The sequence below is a fragment of the Lygodium microphyllum genome, chromosome 17 (assembly GCF_053477565.2).
Source record: "Lygodium microphyllum isolate KBCC chromosome 17, Lygodium_microphyllum_v1.1.10, whole genome shotgun sequence".
Lineage (NCBI taxonomy): Eukaryota > Viridiplantae > Streptophyta > Polypodiopsida > Schizaeales > Lygodiaceae > Lygodium > Lygodium microphyllum.
The window spans coordinates 53,761,704-53,770,809 of NC_141151.1; positions in this window are offsets into that span (position 1 = coordinate 53,761,704).

Sequence of the window (9,106 nt, forward strand, 5' to 3'; positions counted from 1 at the left end):
TCTGTGTCCATCGTCCTTCCTCAAGAGCATGCCACCGAGAGAAGGAACAACCCCTCAGTTCTTGGTGTATTTATAGTCTTTTCATTCTTTCTACATTTGAACTCTCAAAACTATCCATGCTATCTCTTGCCTCATCACTCAGCTCAACATTATCCAAAATATATGGCATTTGGATGGTATTCAATCCTTCTTACTTCTTTGGGAGGTGGATGAGGTGGCAAAGGTGCATATGTCAGTAGTATTGAGACATTTCTATGTGTTACATGGTTAATTAGATTCTTAACCATCTCTTCTTTGAACAAATGAAGGGCATCATCAATGTGTAATATTTCCACACCATAGAAGTTAGTTGGTTAGTTTGAAAGTTAGTTAGTCAATTAATAAGTTAGTAAGATTACTAACTAAAGACTAACTAAAGAAAAAGAAAAAAACTAACTAACGTTAATAATTAAGTATTTTAATTTAATTAAAAATATATGTTTTAAAAAATCAAGAGTCATAAATCTGATAATTTTCTCGGATTGACAAGGACCATAGCCACCCTTCACGTAAGTTACAACGTGAACAAGACTTATAAGCTATATTAATCACTAGTATTAATGTGTATAGTTTGGATGGTCCAAAAATATTAGATTTTGGGCAAAACTAGTATATTTTAGATCTTTTAGATATTGTCATAAAAAGATATGGAGATTTCTAGAACTGGATGTCATTTAAAAGAAAAATAAAGAAAAATAAAGAGATGGATTTACAAAATCGCGCGCGCCACGATCCCAGTCTATAGACAGAAAACAACACTTCGAACAGAGAAAAGAAGAAGGAGTGAACTAAGAGCTTTCTAACCAAGTGTCTTGAAGTTTTACCTCCCTTTCAGAGCCAATGGAACCATTAGATTTATGATCTGAGCATCAAATCACTGATCTATCCAAGATCTCCCTCCACAAAGAGCTCCACTTCTCAGCCACAAGCCCTCTTCTCTAACTCACTATAAATATGAGGCATGGGGAGGCACAAGATAGCATAAGGAGACCCCGAGAGACTACGAGAGAGAGGTAGAGAGAAGGATACCCCTCCAAGAGATTGTGAGAGAGATCTTGAAAGAGGGAGAGAGAGAGAGAGAGAGAGAGAGAGAGAGAGAGAAGAGTCACCTCGAGAGGCTGCAAGAAAGAGACTTAGCTCAATTCCCTCTATTTTGATCCTTGACGTAACCATCTTCTCTTACACTCTCCCATCTCGAATCCATTTTTCCTTCCTTATCTCTTGAATCTACTTGCGAACGATGGCCTCCAAGCGAAGAATGTTGCATGCGGATGGCAATCCCACAACCAGAAATGAAGCTTCGGGCAAAGGCATCACTCTCAATCCAACTACGGCTATGATGCACGAGTATAGGTCATCGGAAGGGATAAATTTTATCTCACATATTCAAAAGATCGAGCTTGCAAAGTGGATGTATTAAGGAAAGTTAATTGCACCTAGTTGCATATGACTTAGTCGTTAATAGAGCAATTAGAAGGAGAAATCGGTCAAGGGTTATGAATGGCATAATCATGATATTAAAAAATGTGTATACAAGTGTTAAGTAAATTTTACATAGAATCGCTCTTTGATCCCAAGGGGAAGAGCAATTATGCGATGGAAATGTTATCGCGACTATTCTTGCATTGTTGGCAAGACTACAATTGGTTTTTTTAGTTGGTTGATCAAACAACATTCTAAATGCTTTTACATTAAACTGGTTGTTAATTGTTGTTTGGATGATTATTCCAAGTGCTTGTAATTTATGGTAAATGCATGGCAAGGGTTTGTGATGACAAGTCGCCATGGGAATAAATAAATATTTTCCTAGAAAATGATATTAGGGCTGAATGCCTTGTTTGTGCTTGATTCTTAAAGGATTTAATTAAGGAAGGATATTTTGCACGTGTAGATCACCTCCATGGTCGCATCGCGGATTAACCCAAAGAGGGCACTACTCAATTCATGGGCCGAAGGTTGAGTGGTGAAAAGGCCAACCACGGGAATGATGTTTCGCTCCTAGACAGCTTGCGGGTCAATTGGAGGTCTGGACACCCCTTGCTAGGTCTACAATGGTGTTGAAGACCTCCGTGGCCCCCAACATCTAGGCATGCTGGGAGATCCTATTCTAGATAAAGGATTGAGTTTGTGGTGCCATGTGATTTGGACTAGTTACTTCTGCAAGGCAGAAGGGATACTTCTATTGGATAGAAGCGATACATAATTTCTCCTGTATGGGCGGGAGACAAAGAATAATTTGAAGATAAGTTAAGGAACTTGTTTGTCAAGAGATTGCTTTACTCTGTTTTCGTGCCCGTGCTATGCAAACGAATGATGTTCCCTAAAAGGCTTAATTAATGAAGCTGATTTTAAGTGTCACACATAAATGTGGTATGACCTAATTAGAAAACTAAAGCTATTGAGGGAAGCGCGTGGGTGGAACCGTCAATGGGTCCGTCCTACGGTAGGGTGGTCCTAGAGAACTGGGAGGCTTCTCACAAGATTTTATCGTCATTCGACCTCTAGAAATTGTTAGCATAGAACCCCGATTTATGCCGTTTTAGGGGACTGGAATGGGACTATGCCCTATGAGCAAAGAGGTTGAGCGGCGCATTCCTATCATTTTCCATCCTCTTTGAACCAAGTGTGGCATGGGTCTGCTTCGGCTTGGGTATCTCTGCGTAAAGTAGGATGTCCAAGATCCGACGCTAGAATGCTATTAGAAAACCTTGGCCACTAGGAGCCCAAATTTTAGGTCGATCCTAGTGGGTTCGACCATGAACGTTCTGTTGCGAGGCAGATTTGAAAAATCCTAGGTAACAAAACTCGGAATGTTTCATGGGAGTGCCAGGCACAGCGACGCTTAGATTTGTTTCTCGATAGACCGCTAAAAGAGTGCCTGGAAAGCCGATGGGCATGCACCTTACAATTGGTATCAGAGTGAAACTTTGTAATGATACGTGATTGATTAATGTATGGTTTGTAGACATATCCTAAAAAAAGTAACTTAAGCAGTATGACTTGATTGTTAGGCACCTTTTGTACCCACAAATGTTGACATGCAAAATAATAAATTCTTTCTCAAGCAAATTAAGACACCCGAGTTTGATGGAGAAGGGATAAACATCGTAGTAGAGGCAAAGATATGGATTGAGTTGATGGATGATTATTTCTCTACCTCGAGAACTGTTGCTACCAATCAAGCAATGATTGGAAAACTGAAGTTAGTTGGCCAAGCTCGGTTATGGTGGAAGAAATGGTGAAAAGATCAAGGTGTTTCTGAAGCCACTGTTACGTGGACTCAGTTGAAAGATGTTGTCGGACGATACCTTCTGCCAACCTAACAGACTTTGAAGATGAATGAATTATTCAATCTCAAGCAGCTGGAATTAACCCTGGAAGCTTACTCAAATCTTGTAACCCTACTAAACTATGTGCCACTTATGGATATTGCACAGCAAGTATCCAAGTTTTGCCATGGCCTGAACACTCCTCTAAACCACTATCTTGAAGCAATGTGTCCAACAGACTTGCAAGATGCATTACTCCGAGAGCATCTAATCATCCAAGAACATAAATTAGGCAATTGTAGCAAAGATGAATCCAGAGATCTAGGTAAGAGATGCCATATGTGTGGGGAGATAGGGCACATCCGTAGGAGATGTCTTTACCGTCGATGTTCCACTCTAATGAGCTAGGACACATCCAAGCACACTGCCCTGATCTAAGTCCAAAAGACATCAAGCCTCCAAGAAAACAAAGCTACACAGGTGCAGTCTATGGATATATAGAGGAATCAGATGAAGACGAAGACCTATAACCGACAACACCTCTTCAGGATGACTAGAAATCCTAGAAATTTTGTTGACATGAAATACAACTTGTATTGGAATAAACTTTACTCTTGTAACTATAGTTAACCGAGTAATATGAGTTGCATCTATTTTGAGCCTAGAACTTGCAAATGATTAGAGATACTCTGGCAAGGAATGACAGTTATAACGTGCAAAGAATTTCTCTTAAGTTGTTTCTTCTCAACTAATATAGATTAGGTCTTACCAGAATATCGAAGCTTGGAAGTATTCTTTAGTATTACAAGCAAAGTCGATTGTCCATGGAGCTCAGTCCTGAACTAAGAAGAGGACAATATGGGAACATAATATCTGAGATAGAAGACAACCGAGAATCCTAGGACAAATTTGTCTAAAGAAGAAAATCCTACCAAGGACAACCGAGAATCTTGTGACCACAAGTGATAAAGTTCCACGATGTTTCTATTGTAGGGAGTTAGGTCATTTCAAAAGGGAATGTCCAAAGCACCCTAAACATCACTGCTCCAAGTACCACAACATTGGACATAACTACATCAATTGTCCCAACTCGAAGAGAACTTGAGATTACAAGAAATGAAGATGTACAAGCTCCAGTGATCTAGAATATACCAGATGCTTAGGAAAAACCTAGAAGATGTCCATGAGATGTAACTACAATAAATTTTCTCTTGTAATCAAGACTCGGATATATCAAATACAATAGGTTGTTGTTTCAAAAGATCGCATGCCTTTGAGTGATCAGAGTAGGGCAGCAAAAGCATGGTGGGCCCATAACCCACAAGTTCCAAAATGATACCCGTAGTTTTCCTCGAGATGAGGACATCTCGATTTCTCTAAGGGGAGGAGGATGTAATATTTTCGAACAATAGAAGTTAGTTGGTTAGTTTAAAAGCTAGTTAGTCAATTAACAAGTTAGTAAGATTACTAACTAAAGTCTAACTAAAGAAAAAAAACTAACTAAAGTTAAATATTAAGGATTTTTATTTAATTAAAAATATATGTTTTAAAAAATCAAGAGTCGTAAATCTGATATTTTTCTTGGATTGACAAGGACCGTAGCCACCCTTCATGTAAGTTACAATGTGAAGAAGACTTATGAGCTATATTAATCACTAGTATTAATGTGTATAGTTTGGATGGTCCAAAAATATTAGATTTTGGGCAAAACTAGTATATTTTAGATCTTTTAGATATTATCATAAAAAGATATGGAGATTTCTAGAACCGGATGTCATTTAAAAGAAAAGACAGGTGATGTTTTAGTTAGTTTTGGAGATTTTATATAAAGAAAAATAAAGAGAGGGATTTGTGAAATCATGTGTGCTGCAATCGCAGTCTACAGACAGAAAACAGTACTTCGAACAAAGAAAAGGAGTGAACTAAGGGCTTTCTATGCAAGTGTCTTGTAGTTTTACCCCCCTTTCGGAGCCAATGGAACCATCAAATTTATGATTTGAGCATTAGATCACTAATCTTTCCAAGATCCCCCTCCATAAAGAGTTTCCACTTCTCAACCACAAACCCTCTTCTCTAATTCACTATAAATATAAGGCATGGGGAGGCACAAGATAGCATAAGGAGACCTTGAGAGGCTGCGAGAGAGAGGTAGAGAGAAGGATACCCCTCTAATAGATTGTGAGAGAGAGATTGAAAGAGAGAGAGAGAGAGAGAGAGAGAGAGAGAGAGAGAGAGAGAGAGAAGAGTCACCCCGAGAGGCTGCAAGGAAGAGAGTTAGCTCAATTTCCTCTATTTTGATCCTTGACTTAACCAACTTCTCTTACACTCTCGCATCTTGAATCTATTTGGCCCTCTTTATCTCTTGCATCTACTTGGGGACGATGGCCTCCAAGCGAAGAATGTTGCATGCGGATGGCAATCCCACAACCAGAAATGAAGCTTCAGGCAAAGGCATCACTGTCAATCCAACTGCAGTTCCAGTTGTAAGTAATGTATTTCCAAATTGATAGATGCTTGTTTTGATTCACGTATGAGATACGTTAGGCCCCATACTATGATGCATGAGTATAGGTAATCAGAAGGGATAAATTTTATCTCACGTATTCAAAAGATCGAGCTTGCAAAGTGCATGTATTAAGAAAAGTTAATTGCACATAGTTGCATATGACTTAATCGTTGATAGAGTAATTACAAGGAGGAATCAGTCAAGGGTTATGAATGGCATAATCATGATATTAAAAATTGTGCATACAAGTGTTAATTAAATTTTAAATAGAATCGCTCTTTGATCCCAAGGGGAAGAGCAATTATGCGATGGAAATGTTATCGCTACTATTCTTGCATTGTTGGCAAGACTACAATTGGTTTTTTTAGTTGGTTGATCGAACAATATCCTAAATGCTTTTACATTCAACTGGTTGTTAGTTGTTGTTTGGATGATTATTTCAGATGCTTGTAATTTATGGTAAATTCATGGCAAGGGTCTGTGATGACAAGTTGCCATGGGAATAAAGGCATGTTTTCCTAGAAAATGATATTAGGGCTGAATGCCTTGTTTGTGCTTGACTCTTAAAGAATTTAATTAAGGATATTTTACACGGGTGGATCACCTCCATGATTGCACTGCGGATTAACCCAAAGAGGGCATTGCTCGATTCATGGGCCGAAGGTTGAGTGGTGAAAAGGCCAACCACGGGAATGATGTTTCGCCCCTAGATAGCTTGCGGGTCAATTGGAGCTCTGGACACCCCTTGCTAGGTCTAGAATGGAGTTGAAGACCTCCGTAGCCCTCAACGTCTAGGCATGTTGGGAGATCCTATTCTAGATAAAGGATTGAGTTTATGGTGCCATGTGATTTGGACCAGTTACTTTTGCAGGGCAGAAGGGATACTTCTGTTGGATAGAAGCGATAAATAATTTCTCCTGTATGGGCAAGAGACAAAGAATAACTTGAAGATAAGTTAAGGAACTTGTTTGAACTTGTTTGTCAATAGATTGCTTTACTCTATTTTTGTGTCTGTGTTGTGCGAACGAACGCTGTTCCCTAAAAGGCTTAATTAATGAAGTTGATTTTAAGTGTCACATATAAATGTGGTAGGACCTTATTAGAAAACTAAAGCTTTTGAGGGAAGCGGGTGGGTGTGGAACCCCTAACGAGTCCATCCTATGGTAGGGTGGTCCCAAAGAACTAGGAGGCTTCTCACAAGATTTTACCGTCATTCAACCTTTAGAAATTGTTAGGATAGAACCCCGATTCATGCCGTTTTAGAGGACCGCAATGGGACTATGCCCTATGAGCGGCACATCCCTCTCATTTCCTATCCTCTTTGAACCAAGTGTGGCATGGGTCTGCTTTGGCTTGAAGTAGGATGTCCAAGATCCGACACTAGAATTTTGTTAGGAGACCTTGGCCACAAGGAGCCCAAATTTTAGGTTGATCCTAGTGGGTTCCGTTGTGAACGTTCCGTTGTGAGGCGGATTCAAAAAAACGTAGGCGAAAAAACCTGAAATATTCCATGGGAGTGTCAGGCAGTGACGCTTAGATTCGTTTCTTGATAGATTGCTAAAAGAGTGCCGGGAAAGCCAATGGGCGGGCACCTTACACAATGTAATTTACCAATTATCACCTTGCATAAAATTGTATAAAACAAGGCTAACTATAAATTCATTAACACTATGCTAAGCTATCCAAAGACAAATTAAACTTACATCATTGGTGTGGATCCCAATGAAATTCTATAGGAGCAATTTGGCATTGTAACAAACTCTCCATCAATAGATATGGCAATCACCCTACTTTAACACTCTACAACTGGCTATAAGTATCTTCTCCATCATATCGTTGCATTGGGTGACAACCTTAAAGCCTCTAATGAGTTTCTCAATGGGTCTATTTTGATAAAGAAATAAAGTATTAGTGCATGTTTCTCTTTCTTCCCCCCTCCCTCTCTTGTGTGCTTAAGGAAATTCTTCATGATATCATGATATCCATAAGTCAGTTGGCCAGAAAGCATCTCTTTGTCACAATATCGAATACTATTAAGCTCTAATAAGATCTACAAGGCAAGGAGGACAAGAAGATTACAAAAAATATATTTGAGATACTTTAGAAAAAACATACAAAATAGTTCATTATTATCTTTCATGGTATGCCATCACAAGGTACTGCACAAGATCTAAGTTGCAATCTTGATACCATAAGCATATATCCATAAGGGATGTCATCTCTTGAATCAAGATCACATATAGCAAGGAGTTTAGGACAAACACCTTTTATTGTTGTAGATTTAGAAGAATTAAGCTACAAAAGTAAATAAACAATAAGTTTCAAGCCATTTGATATCAATAAAAGCATACAAAAGTTTCTAATGATCATTGCTTCCTTATGGAGGTCTGCAAGCACTAAAATGTCCTCCTCTCCAAACTAGATGGCACTTAAAGCCTTGATGTTGGTGCAACCTTTGTAGAGGTAGTAGGACATCAAAAGAGGGACTAAGCATATCAAGTGCTTCATGGTTATTCTCATGCAAAATAGTTTCTCTCATGAATCTCATTGATCACATTGCTAGCATTGGTCTCCCTAGCTTCTATATCATGCATCTCCCTTCCTTACTGGGTTGTCACCCTCTAAGCATGTAGCCTCATTTGGTGGGAGTGTGAGGGTTCTCTTGTGACCTATGTCACCTTCACTTTCCTTCTCCTTTTAAGAGGAGAGATTTTCAAATTTTCTTCATTATTTTATCAAAAATGCCATATGGGCTTAGCAATTTGTTATATTTGAACCTTAATAGGTGAGGAGATGTGAAATCCCTTTGCATTACCATAACTCTATGCACATGAGTTGCAAGAATGTAAGAATCCTTAAATAACTCCCCCATAAAGTCTTCCACAACGTCATGCGGGAAATCCAGTGTTAAAGGAATGTAATCTATAGTCTGGATTACTTCTTATGCAAATATCTTAGAAAATCCTTGTGAACAAGAAGTTGGGGATGGAAAGCTTCTAGTTGTCAATGATTCTCTTAAGTTCCTTAGCTTGGATAAACCTGTGTTATCGATATCTTTTTTGTCGAGCTCCTTAAGGGTTGGCATGCTCTTCCTAGAGCTACTAGCCACTCATTACTACATGCTCTCCCTACAGGTGGATCACTATCACGCCATGTGAGGGTCATGCAATGATACCGTTCTAGTGATCTGCTTTGTCTTAGCCATCTATACGAGAAAGAAAAACAAAGTGTTAGAACTCCATGAGGTAAAAAGGGCAAAATTTTTGAAATTTTTTATGAAAGAAGCCAAACA